This window comes from Triticum aestivum, chromosome 4A (genome assembly GCF_018294505.1).
Source record: "Triticum aestivum cultivar Chinese Spring chromosome 4A, IWGSC CS RefSeq v2.1, whole genome shotgun sequence".
Classification (NCBI taxonomy): Eukaryota; Viridiplantae; Streptophyta; class Magnoliopsida; order Poales; family Poaceae; genus Triticum; species Triticum aestivum.
Window position 1 is genome coordinate 646,309,743 of NC_057803.1, and position 13,337 is coordinate 646,323,079.

The following is a 13,337-nucleotide window of genomic DNA, read 5'->3' on the forward strand; positions in this document are numbered from 1 at the left end:
ATGGCTCAAGATGGCAACGGGGACGAAACCCACCGGGTTTTGCTTGCCCAAACCCATCCTCACGAGAAAATCGCAAACCCGTTTCCCATCAACGTGAGCGGGGTTCAATTTTTGCCCGTCCCCTAAACCCATCGGGTTTTCAAAACCCACGAGGAACCCGACCCCACAGGCAGTCAATGAAAACAACAACATTTGAAAAAAAAAATATGAGCATATTACAGTAGCAAGCGACGGCTGGGGACCTAGGTTTAGGTTTAGGTGTTGTGTTGCACGGGAGAGAGAGGCCTGAAGAGGGAGCGACACTGTAGCGACTGTGCGTGGGGTTGGTTTGTACTCCAGGGCCTCGATCCCGTGGGGCTCGGCTGCTCGGACACTATGGCTTTGGGCCACTTGAGTCAAGATGGATAAGTGCATGCTAAATGACGTATTTTGATGGGTTTTATCGGGTTTCGGGTTCGGGTAGTACTCAAACGGGTTTAAACCCACGAAACATGCCATGTTTTATAATGTACCCATGAGCAGCCCCGCGGGGATAGAAAGTCGCCCATCTCCGTCCCCTCATAGGGTAAAAATCCGTAGGGACGTGGGTTTCAGGGCCCCATTGCCATCTTGATGCATGGCCGCGTCCTGGGAGCCATACGGGCCATACGCCGCATACATGGCTGCGTATGGGGCGCCCAGATTTCCGTATGCCTGCGGCGGCGGGACTAGATCAGTAGATGGGAACGAGGCAGTGGTGCCGTAGGTCACCGGCGGCACGGCCGAGTCATTGAGGCCGGGATGCGGCGGAGCGGCAGCGGCTACGGAGACGCCGGCCATGGAGGCCAGCCGGTTCGATGCCAAAAACGAAGAGGCCGGGGCGACGGCGGCCGGGACAGAGGTCACCGAGGGCGATCGTGATAGTTGTGGAAGCGATCGATCTAGACCTAAACAGATACCATGTTATAATTAGGAAACAATGTCCAACACCCTAATACGGGTGTGGCTCTTTATATATATAGGGGTACAACTCGTACATGATACAATATACGGTTACATACAGACGGTGTATACAATAGTACAGAGGCACACACGCCGCAAGCTTCCCTGTTTTCCTCTCGTCCCTGGCGGCTGGAACCCTAGCCGCCGCCAGGGGAGGCCGATCTTCCAACGCCGCTCTCCGGCGGCTCCCCTCCGCCGGCGACCTCAGTCGTCGATGGTGAGGGGGTCTCCGGATCCACGCGTGTGGATCGTTTTTACTCTCTCGTAGTCTAGGTTTTTAGGTTGTTCATCGTCTTTGCTTCGGCGGCGACGATGACAACGCTGAATAAAGATTCTTCGGATCCTTCCCTGACGAGGCCATCGGTCCTATGGTTTGGGATAGATTTGGAAACCAGTCTGTTCAAGCAAAGATGGCGTGGCAGTGGCGACATCCTTGTGGTGGACCTGTGTCCTCGGGCTCCGTCGTTGCGACGGCGTTTGCTCCAGCGTCAACGCGGAGCTTGGGAGGTACTTCAGGAGCGGATGCAGATTGTGGTCTGCATCGACAACATTTGGAAGACGGAGCATGTGCTGGGCTCGTGGTTCGTGGATGGCAGATATGGTTACCTCCTTCAGCGTTTTAGTCGTGGTGGGGTGCTAGATCTGGAGTTCGATGGCGTGTCCGGGGTGTTTCCCCGGTCTGATTCATTCAACGGTAAGGGCTTCACCTTTGGTGAGCCACCTTGGAGGTCCGCAAAGCTGCATATCAGCGATGGAGCCGCGTCGAGCTCGGATGAGAAGGTGATTCGTCATTCTTTTCTTCGGTGGCTACTGTGGTGGTGCCGGAGGCAGGTGACGGGCGTTGGTGTCAAGCTCAGAGATGTTCTGCAATCTTTTCGGTTTTGTCATGTCGGTCTTTACGTGACTTGTACTTTGTTCTTTATGATATGAATGAGACACGTATAACCATGCAAAAAAAGGTTCACTGATATGTGCATGTAATGCAACTTAAACAATCGACAAAATGAGTTCAGGGAGATACACAGGTTGATTTCGCTTTTCTTTCTTCCGCCAGAAGAAAGAAAAGGCGACCTCGCCACCAGGAGTCTTCCCCGCCCCGCCTTCCGGCGGCTCCCCTCCGCCGGCGGCTTTGGTCGTCGGTGGTGAGGGGGGTCGCCGGATCCACGCGTGTGGATCGTTTTCTCTCTCGTAGATTACGATTTTAGGCCGCTCATCGTCTTGGCTTCGGCGGTGGCGATGGCGGCGATGAATAAAGTTTCTTCAGATCCTTCTCTAATGAGGCGATCGGTCCTATGGTTGGGGATGGATTTGGAAATCAGTCTGTTCAAGTAAGGATTGCGTGGCGGCGGTGACATCCTTGTGGTGGACCTGTGTCCTCGGGCTTCGCCATTGCGACGGCGTTTGCTGCACCGCTGGCGCGGAACTTGGGAGGTAGTCCAGGAGCGGATGCAGATTGTGGTCTGCATCGGCGGCATCTAGAAGATGGTGGATCGTGTGCTGGGTTCACGGTTCATGGATGGCAGATGTGGTTTTCTCCTCCGGCATTCTAGTCGTGTGGGGGTGCCAGATCTGGAGTTCGATGGCGTGTCCGGAGTGTTTCCCCGGTTTAATTCGTTCAACGTTAATTGTTTTGCCTTTGGTGAGCCACCTTGGAGGTCCGCAAAGCTGCATATCAGCGATGGAGCCGCTACGAGCTCGGGTGTGAAGGTGATTTGTCGTTTTTCACTTTGGTGGCTGCTGTCGTGGTTCCAGAGGCAGATGACGGGTGTTGATGTCAAGTTGAGAGGTTTCTTCAATCTTGATTGTAATTTTACTTCTTGGTTGTTGTTCCTTTGTGCAAAGGCTAGCTTTTTGCTGTCTTTTTTGTTTTGCCGGGTCGGTTACGTGACATGTACTATGATACTTATGATATAAATGAGACACGTACTACCATGCAAAAAATTAGAACGAGCCAGACATTGGGTTGAGTTCACACTCCTTCGGTTATAAGAAGAATTCAGTTCGTAGTGGCTTATTTGAACTGATAGATAGATTGGAAAAATTACCAGTTTGGATGAATACCATGGTCTAGGAATTTGTAGTGGCTTATTTGAATTAACTATGCGGCTATCCGATGTGTGAGTGACTCTGTGTCTCGACTCAAAGGTGTATGTATAGATTGATCGTAGTAGACAGCTATGACAATGCCTCTTCTTCATGTCTCGTCGATTGGGAGAAGAAGGCTGGCACATGTTCGTAAATCTATCCTCGTGTAGTTCCACAGTCGCCGATGCCCTTGATGCACTAGCCTTCAATAAACGGATGGGTCATTCCTCGATGCCTAATTGCCACAACGCCGCACATGCAGTACAAGAAGTCCGGATTCACTAAGACAAATTGCCCGCACGGACGAGATTGTTTTTTAGTTTTATGCACAAACTAGACATGACTACAAATCGCTATGAAAAAATGTATGGCTCAGGTACCTATGCACTGGTGAATGTTCACATTCCTCTACCAGCATGGCCATGTTCTGTTCATTCAATGTATTCCTTGCGTGATGCCTCTTATTCTTAAGCTAATTTTATGCTCATGTTGCATTGTTTTTGTTCTGAGAGGGTGTATGAGAGAAATTCTTTGAGATAATATTTGAAACATGAAGAGATAGCAATTGCTTGGTGGTGGTATATATGCAGGCATTGTTACCACTCATTCCTGTGGAGCTAGAAACATTGATGATGCATTTATTTTGTATTGAAGTTCTCATAAATAATGGACGTATATGGTGAATGGAATGTATTTTTAATTAACATGGTTTGAACTTATACATATATTGTACCCAGTACCCGATAAAATGCACTTATCTACATGTTTTAGATTTCTAGCATGTGTCTTTTGATGCCAAAAATTGGCATGCCAATATTTGGAATATTAGCTATTGATTGGTTGCCTATCAATTTTTTCCAACATCAAAATAAGTTGCCAATATTTGTCAATGCATTCCTAGCCAAATGTTGGTATCAAATAAAGCATGTTGTTCAATTCTGCTTGATTTAGAATTGAAGCTGGTTAGATTACGTTCAATATTCATGTGCCAGTACTTAGGCCTTGTACAATGTAAGAAGCTTAGGGAGGTGCTTAGAGAATTAAACCAGTTTTGCTCGAAGCATCGGGGCTTACTTGTAGATTAATTAGGCACCCCCCTGCAGGGATAAGTACTGGTTTTTAAGAAAAAAATCAGTTTACTTTAGCAAGCATCTCTCTAGGCACATTGCATTGTACAAGGCCTTATGATGGCAAAAGGTTCTGACCAACCTGACATGTTTTACAGTTAATCAATTCACTACCTCACGCTAGTAGTGACTATAATGGATCTTATCCAACCATGACTGCGATCCAAGCTCTTATGATAAGAACAATCGGCCAAGCATCCCAATGGAACACATGGGGACATGTGAGGAATTAATTAAACATGGAGAAATGGAAACTAGGATTCAATCAAATGTCCACATGTGCCCGATTGTTAAGAGAGGAAAAAGAAGGGGGAGAGGTGGCGATGGGAATGACGACGATGACGTAACGAGGTGGCTGGTTGCCGTTCTCCCCTCCTTTGTTTAGGTGGTGAGTCATTTAATGTGATTGTGTGTCACTTCACTAGTACCCTCTGTGTGCTTCAAAAGAAGGCATGTAACCTTTTATTGAAGACAAATGGTGCAACACTTGACCAAGTTGTTTATTAAAAAAAACAATCGACAAGTACAATACCTAATTGGTATCACTAGATACAAAGTCAAATATTCTCATGTTATACCTATCTTATACTGTGGTTATGACAAAGGTGTGATAACTCCCGAGTGTCCCTGCACCATCTATGAACAGTATATTCAAAAAATCAAAAAAAGGAAAAAAAATCTAAAACTTTTTGACATCAAATATGCTCAAACGTTATAGCTGCTTGAAAATTACATAATGAAATATCATGTAGAGAAAGGTGTACACATGAGAGACAAATATCAGTGCTAAAAATGCTAAAAACTTTAACCAGTGAAATATTTTTCTTGTGTAGAGCTCCTCGAAATTTTTTTGTGTGAAAACTTGAAAACACCTACAAAGTTTGAGCATATTTCATGTCGCAAATTTTCAGATTTTTTTTAGAAATAATTAGGGTGGCTAGACACACCAAGCTGAAAAACCACTCTCCTTTAACATTTAAAAAATCACCTCGTAAACAATACCACTGACAGATCCCTCGCAATCCATGGACAAGGGAGTTGCCTTAAACTACCCGATCCCCTACTACTGTATTTAAAATGTTTGTTACTTGCTGGTTAGCTTGCTTGCTCCCAGTCCATGTCAGCCATGGCCATGGAGCTCCTCGGCCTGTGCCAAATGGTGTTGTTGGTCCTGCGGATGTGCTTGCTGACGGCCTCATCATCGATGGCCCTTTCGGCGCTGCCCAGGATGACAAGAGCTTGAACTTCTACACTTGACATTACCACTATTATGATCACAATTTCTTTTCTCATCCAGTTGAATGCAGTTGTCACTGTACAAACTCTCCTAGTGTGTTTGGTATTTGTCCATTATGGCACAACCACACAATAGGATGACGTAATGATTGAGTCTCATCTGGCGATAACATTTTGATAACAAATCATTAATTGTGTCTGGAAGACCCATGTCCTACACTTCTTTTTCAATCTTCTTAATTTTACAAAGACTTCAATTTATTCCAGCTCAATATAACACCCCATCAAATCATTAAGCTAGGCACCTGACATCATGTTGCACAACTTGGCCTTGATGATTTTCCTTGTTGAGAAATTTTAAACTTATTTTGTCATTATGGTAGTAGATGTAGATTATTTGATGAAAGTTACTAAATGACAAATGGATGTAGTTAGGTTGATACCATCTATTTTCTAAAAATCTAAACTAAAGCTTTTTTGCGAAAGAAATCTAGACTGGAGCTAGTAGTACGTGGAAATATATGTCATTGTACCAAAGAGAAATAACAAAGAGGTTAATTCTCGTAAGAAAAATAGCAAACTTTGTACATAGAACTCAAAGACATTAGAAAAATTATGGTCGATTGAGATGCAAAACCATGGTCAAGGACTGAATCGTGGATTATTCGAGTCGGTTCTCCCTCTATCCATACCGTGGGCGACTCTCTGTGTCTCGGCAAGGCTACTGGGTGGGTAGGACTAAATGACCGTAGCAGGACAGTTGCGACATTTTCTTTTCTGCGTGTCTCATTGACTGATATAAGAATTACCTGCCTCCATGGCATGACCATGTTACTAAGGCCACTGAATTACCTGCCTCCAATAAAAATGGGTCTTTCCTGGATGACTAATGCCTACAAGGCCGCACACGTGGTACATCCTGTCTAGGTTACTAAGAAGCCAAACCGGACATACAGATCAAACTTTTTCTGGAGCATTAGGAACAAACTAGTTACAACTACTAATCAATGTGAAAAAATGTTTGGCCTAGGTGCATGTGAACCGGGGAATGTTTACATCTCTGTCACCTCAAGCACTAGGTATTCAGTCAAATTAAGGTACTCCTTTCCTAATGCCTCCTATTCCTATGCTAACTCTATGTTCACCTTGCATTCCTTGTTGTTGCTCCATCAGTTGGTGTATGCAAGAATATGTCGAAATAACTCATGAATCATGGAGAGAATGCACTCGCTTAGTGGTGGTATATATGTATGCAATTGGCAATTGTTGGCAACTCATGGTGTGCTGGAACTATACATATATGATGGAACAATGCATGAGATATTCTGCATTGAAGGTTTACATAAATAATGACAATATATGATGCATGTGATACTTTTATTCAACTTGTTCCACACCTTATATGATCGTTAAAAATTTCAACGGGCCAACTCATTTCCATCTTTACCAGTTCAATAATAGTTGCATGCATGTAATGCAATTTAACCAATCACTAAAAATGGAAGGAATTTAGGTGCATTTGTCATCTTTGATTATGAGAAATAGTAAGTATTCATATGTTCTTTGCTCTGAGCATTCGTAATGCGCAAAATAATGGCTCGAGTATGGACTCCAACAGTTCTAGATTTTTTGTTTCCCCCGGGACATCAAAAATTGAGTCCCGAAATTGATATTTTTATCTAAGGAGAATGAAGTATTAGATCCACTACACAAAGGCCTTACAATGAATATTTACAAATAAGCACATATATCCATACACAAATCGCAATAATCAATATTTGCAAAATAGCACAAAGCAAGTACTTTGTGATGCAAAACAACAAAAGAGAAACTAGTCCTCACCCATGAACAAAAATAAAGCCTAGTTATACCAGCCAACGAATGTGATCACAGTGTAGAACGGTAAAACCTACAAGATTTGTGTCCAACCATCAATGTTGTGGTCTCCTCGGTTGTCGCAACATGACTGCTCTTGCTTAGACGACGAGGCATCATCACCATATATATGTTAAATTTCTTGTGGGGCCTGATTTATGAACTTCAGAATTGCGGTAACCAGGAATGACTGAAGAAAAAAATTTCAGAAATCCTTGCATTGTCAATGGTTTTTCTCTTTTCTTAGTTAACTACTTAGTTAGTAAATGCAATATGTTATTGCCGTCTCTAGTGCATAAAGAGGCTACTTGAAAGTAAGGTAGTAAATGCACATTAGAGTCTAGGAGAGTCTTTTCTATAATTTTAAGCTATAAAAATGTTTAAATTAAGTTTAGTAACAAGCACTTTGTAAAGATTACCTACCTTGTCCTCTTGGCAGCAAATAATCTTCCCCCTGGTTCAATGGGATTTTACTCCAAAAGCTCACCAATTCCATGACACATAGTACATATTTTCCAAGCATTCAAGCATTAATATCAAAGCACGCATTGTATGTTGAGCATGCTCTGCCATGTGTGTGGCAGTTCATCCTGGCCAACCTATGTGGCTTGGTCGTTCAGCCTCATGATAGCATATGTTCAGGAGGACATCCAAGCTCCATGTCTTCATCTACTTCAGAACTCTCCATGTTCGACACTTTGTTTACGTCTATAGTATCATACAATGAATGGAATCTCATTCTAAGAAAATACAAAATATCATTTTTGATCCGTTGTACAAATATATGATGTTGAGATTTCTTTACTACATCAATATGAGTTAGTAACTAATTTCAAAAGATCAACACATACAAATGATATCAATAAACGGATAATGAGTCAAATGTGATTATTAACAAATATGAAGCCTAGCAGCAACTCCACTCTTTGGTAGTAGGCACTGTGTGCATATGTGCGTGTGCTGGTGTGTCTCTATGTAGCACTATGTGTTTCTCAAACGCATAACTAGTACTCCATCCGTAATGAAATATAAGAGCGTCTAGTTCACTAAGTAGTGATCTAAATGCTCTTATACTACTCTACAAAGGGAGTACTTGGATGGACAGATTTGTGGTGCACGTGTCATCCCTGACAAGGAAAAAGGGTTAGTACTCATGTTATTTGCACCAAAATTGCAAATGAGCCAAACCATTGGCTCCGCCGGATTGCTCAATTAGAGATTTGGTTAGCACGCTTGCCATCTTTGGAGGAACCTTCGCGGAGACCTTCCTTGACTATGGGAGGCTAGTAAATAAGTATAGTGGTCGTTAAGCATGTTTACATATAACAAATATGTGGATGAAAAAGACAATTATTGTATAAACATGATGGCTCTTGCTACATGTTCAAGAAGCCGCTTTCCATCCTTTTCTTGAGAAACACGAAAGAGAAGCGTATGCTCAACAGTATGCACGCTCACTCATCTTCATGAATGCATGCATGCCAACCCTACACGATGAGCAGCTCTCAAAGATGGAGCTGGCAGATTAAGATTGTCAAGCTCACCACAGTCAGCTCCTAGTTGACAGGCAAGGTGTAGCCACTATGTAGCAATGCCTAGCAGTGGCGGATGTAAAAAGGCCAAAAGTGGCCGGCCAGGCATCGGTGCCACCCGCTCACCGACCTCCCCGCCACTATTAACATGCATCAGTGGCGGGCGGCCCGCCAGTGGTAGCCCATCAGCAGTGGCGGGCCACTTGGCCACCCGCCAAAGAAGATTTGTGTAGCAATGGCGGGCGCTTCCCACCGCCGCACAGTATTTTGTGCCCGCAACTGTTATTAATCCACGCGGAATTGATGCTATTACAACATATTTTGCCTGGATCAGATCATCAGATTGCATGGGATACATAAATTCTAGTTATAACATTGATCCACATACACGCACCACATTACAATGATGAATGATTAATGAAAAGTAGTTTAAAGAAAATATCACAAGTGCATTATAATGATATACATATATATGTCGCTCATCACACATAATTAATAGTTTAATGAGTTGTTCAGGAGTGAAAAGAGTGTCGAACGATGTTCAACAGATAGAGTGTTAGTAGAAGCCGCACATACTGCAAGAATTAATATTGGACGGAACGGGGACCAACAAGCCGCCTGCTTTGAATCGCAGATTTGGCCTCTCGAAAATCCATTGAAATCCTCTCCGGCATGGGTCTGGTGGCTGAACTCGGACTGCAGATCCTCAGCCTTCATCCGGGTCGCTTCGTCAGGCATGTGCAACCGTGGGCATTGAACGCCTCTTTGCTATCTTTCATGGATTGGAGAGAACACTGGGCCATTGAACACTTCTTGATCGAAGCTAATATCGCTCCCTGAGGTATGCTCCGCGATACTTGTCCTCATCCATAGATAGTGCTTCTCCATGTCCACCGCAGATACGCCCTCCCACAATTCTTCTCGCGGATTCATCTGTTTTACACACAATAGAATTCAAAATATATACATATAGAAACATCACAAGGTATTAAACATATGAGACACAGACATATAAAGTAAATATCAGAACGTAATAAACATTGTGTCATGACATAATTTAATGTTTGACGTTTTCCTAGAAAGCATATATATCCATCCTTTCGCCATAATATCCATCTGCATTTTGATGTTTAATTCTCAACTCTCGTTCTTCTTAACTCTCTACATTGCAGTAGAACATCCGCTCATCCCTCACTACATGGCGATTGACGATATTCATGAGCACCCACTAAAGGTGCTCATGCTCTGTCCAAAAGTGATCTAGCTTATCTTCCTTCTCATTCTCTTCGGAGTAATGGATATGTAGCATGCCATAGTGACCAAAGCCTTATTAAAGATGGATTGACTACGTCAACATTGAAAATATTGTCGTTGACCACAATATCAAACACGAGATATACTTTATCAAAAGGGAATGTGTTGACAAATCCAACAACCTCTATAACTTTGGCGGTGTAACACATCTCACACTTCCGTGACCTTGCTACTATGTCTTTTTGTAGAAGCTGAATTTTGATGCTTAGTGCTCTCAACTTGTGTTCTTGTAACATCGGTTCACGAGGCGTAAACATTCGCCATAAGCGCGGACTAGTACGAACATTCACCACATTTTCTTCTGGTGCCTTACTGGTGGTAGGTTCATTAGCTGATTTCTTCTTTCTCTTTCTGCCCTTTTTACCACACTGAGCTGAGGGGTCCATAGAAGATGCTCTCTGGTTTCCATTTGTTGTGTTTGCTAAAATTTAGTGTGGCAATTATGATTCATAAAGCATAAAAAACAAATAAAATTAGTGCCAAAATTTCAACATGACCCTTTGCTAACAAGAGGGCATAGTGAGTGCCAGAAATTCGGTGAAACGGAAATTAATCGACGTTTCGCGAAAACATTGGCACTCATGTCATAACCTGCAACTATAAGCCAACACACTACAAGGGATCCTAGTCACAAAATTAAAGAAAAAATCAACATGACTTTTGCTAACAAGAAGATATAATGAGTGCCAGAAATTCAGCGAAACGAAAGCTAATCGACATTTTGTGAAAACATTGGCACTTATGTCATAACCTGCAACTATAAGCCAACAGATTGCAAGGGGATCCTAGGCACAAAATTAAAGAAAAAATCAACATGACCTTTGCTAATAAGAGGATATAGTGAGTGCCAGAAATTCGACAAAACTGAACTTAATCGATGTTTCGCAGAAACATTGGCACTCATGTCATAACCCGCAACTATAAGCCAACACACTACAAGGGATCCTATGCACAAAATTAAAGAAAAAATCAACATGACCTTTGCTAACAAGAGGACATAGTGAGTGCCAGAAATTAGGCGAAACGGAAGTTAATCAACGTTTCGTGAAAACATTGGGACTCATGTCATAACCTGCAACTACTCCCTCCGCCCGGGTTTATTAGGCCTATTAGCATCACAAGCACGTCCCTTTTTATAAGGCCTCGCTTTGGAAAGGTGCATGCATCAAACACTTCATTGGTTGCATTGAAAGTCATTGTTGTTGGTGCCATGGCTGAGAAATTAATACACTTCATGCGTGCTTTTTCATTGGTTGCATGCATGTGAGAGAGTGCATTGGGAGTGGATGGAAAAATTAATGTGAGCAAATTACTATGTATCTTGATCTAAGAGAAGTTGCTTTTAGGCCTAATAAACCCGGACGGAGGGAGTATAAGTCAAATGATGCTACAACAAATGTAATACACACTACTAAAATTTAATCCATGCTAAATATCGATCAAAATGTACTTCTATTTAACCTAAAGAGAAATAGCACTAAGAAACATTGGCATGTATTTATAAACTACTAGTATTTACCCTAAATAAAATCTGACCATGCATGCCGGAGAGGTACGGCTCTTGACGTTCGAATGCGGCGCGAGGTGTCCGATGTTGGCGGGGGAGGGTGACATGGCCGCAGGGCGCCCATCTATCGCGGTAGGGCTCTGCGGTGGCGGCGACGACGACGACGGCAGCTGCGACGAGACACCTCCTCTGGTGTTGGAGGAGGAGACCATGCCCGCGGCAGCGACAACGAGGGGTGCGGCCGTGAGGAGCGGCGAGGTTTGAGGGGGGGGGACACGGAGCGAGGGGGAAATGCTAGTTTTGGGGGCGAATCGGGTTTTTGACGAAAATTGAACTGCCAGCGTCATGGGTTTAACAGTGACGGTCGTATGATAGCGCCCACTACCCGAAGAGCGAGAAGCTGTGGCGGGCCGTCTGGCGCACCCGCCACTGCTAAGATGACCTCCTTTTGTAGGGTACCACAGTTCCAGCTGTGGCGGGGCTGACGGTTTGCCTGCCACTATTGGCTTACTGAGTAGTCGCGATCAGTAATGATTGCCCGCCACTATTAGGTTTCATCACGCAGCCAAATTTCAAAAGGCTTACCGGTGGCGGGTGCTGTTTTCTGCCCGCCACTGCTTCCTAAGTGGCAGTCAAATGTTAATACTCGCCACTGCTTTGTTTCCAAATTAGCTGCGGCGGGTTACACGCTGTGTCCGCCATTCATTTGAGTTCACCTATGAGCCCTTTCCCATTAGTGAGCACCAAAAGAATGGTGTCAGAAAGCTTGAAATAAATTTAGAAAAATGTGAGCACATGTACCAAGTCTAAGATTTGAACTTAGGTGGGCAGATTCCACCACAAGAACCTAATCATCTAACCAATGTTGAGCTTGCGACACCACTCCCATATTTGTTCTCTCCCTATGCCTCCTAATCACACACGTTTGTTGATATTGTATTGATTGTGTGCCCATCATCCCCTGTGTTTACGTGTATTGAAACCTATTTATTAGATGAAAATGTTCAAGACATAGTTATGTGGAAGCGTGAAGCAAGGATGAATGAGATATGATGGACTTTCCTGCATGTTCATGCGGAGATGGGGTGAGATATATAGGACAAAAGTGATGTTTGGACACGTGAAGGTAGGTGGAATAAGATGCACTGGGTACAGGTGGCGGCACGGTTTATGTATGAACTGGCTAAGCAAATTTTTTGTTGATTGTCTACACTTGGGTACACCTAGTAGTAAATGCAGTAATGTGGTGATACAAAGACTGGGTAGATGATGCTCCGATGAGATTGGACAGAAACAATGCACATTGTGCCCAGGTTCAGACCATCGATGCAGGTCTACCTTGTGATGATCGTCTTACAATGCCAAGATGGTTCCAATCATGTTTGTGTGTATATGAAACCAAACACGATCCACTAGAGGTTCTTTTTTTAAACGAAAAATATATTAATATCACGAAGATACTAATTACACCTAATCTCTACACTTACAAGATGTCACATGACATCCAGGATACACACAGCCAAAGAAGTAAAACAAAAAAAGAGAAAGCACAAACAAAGGTCCCGCCACAGCGATCAAGTCCTCTTAGCAGTAGCACACCAACCACCACCAAATACAACACCCAGAAAACATAAGAGGTCTCCAAAAGCAACGTCTTCAAGAAAGGAACAGTGCACAAGC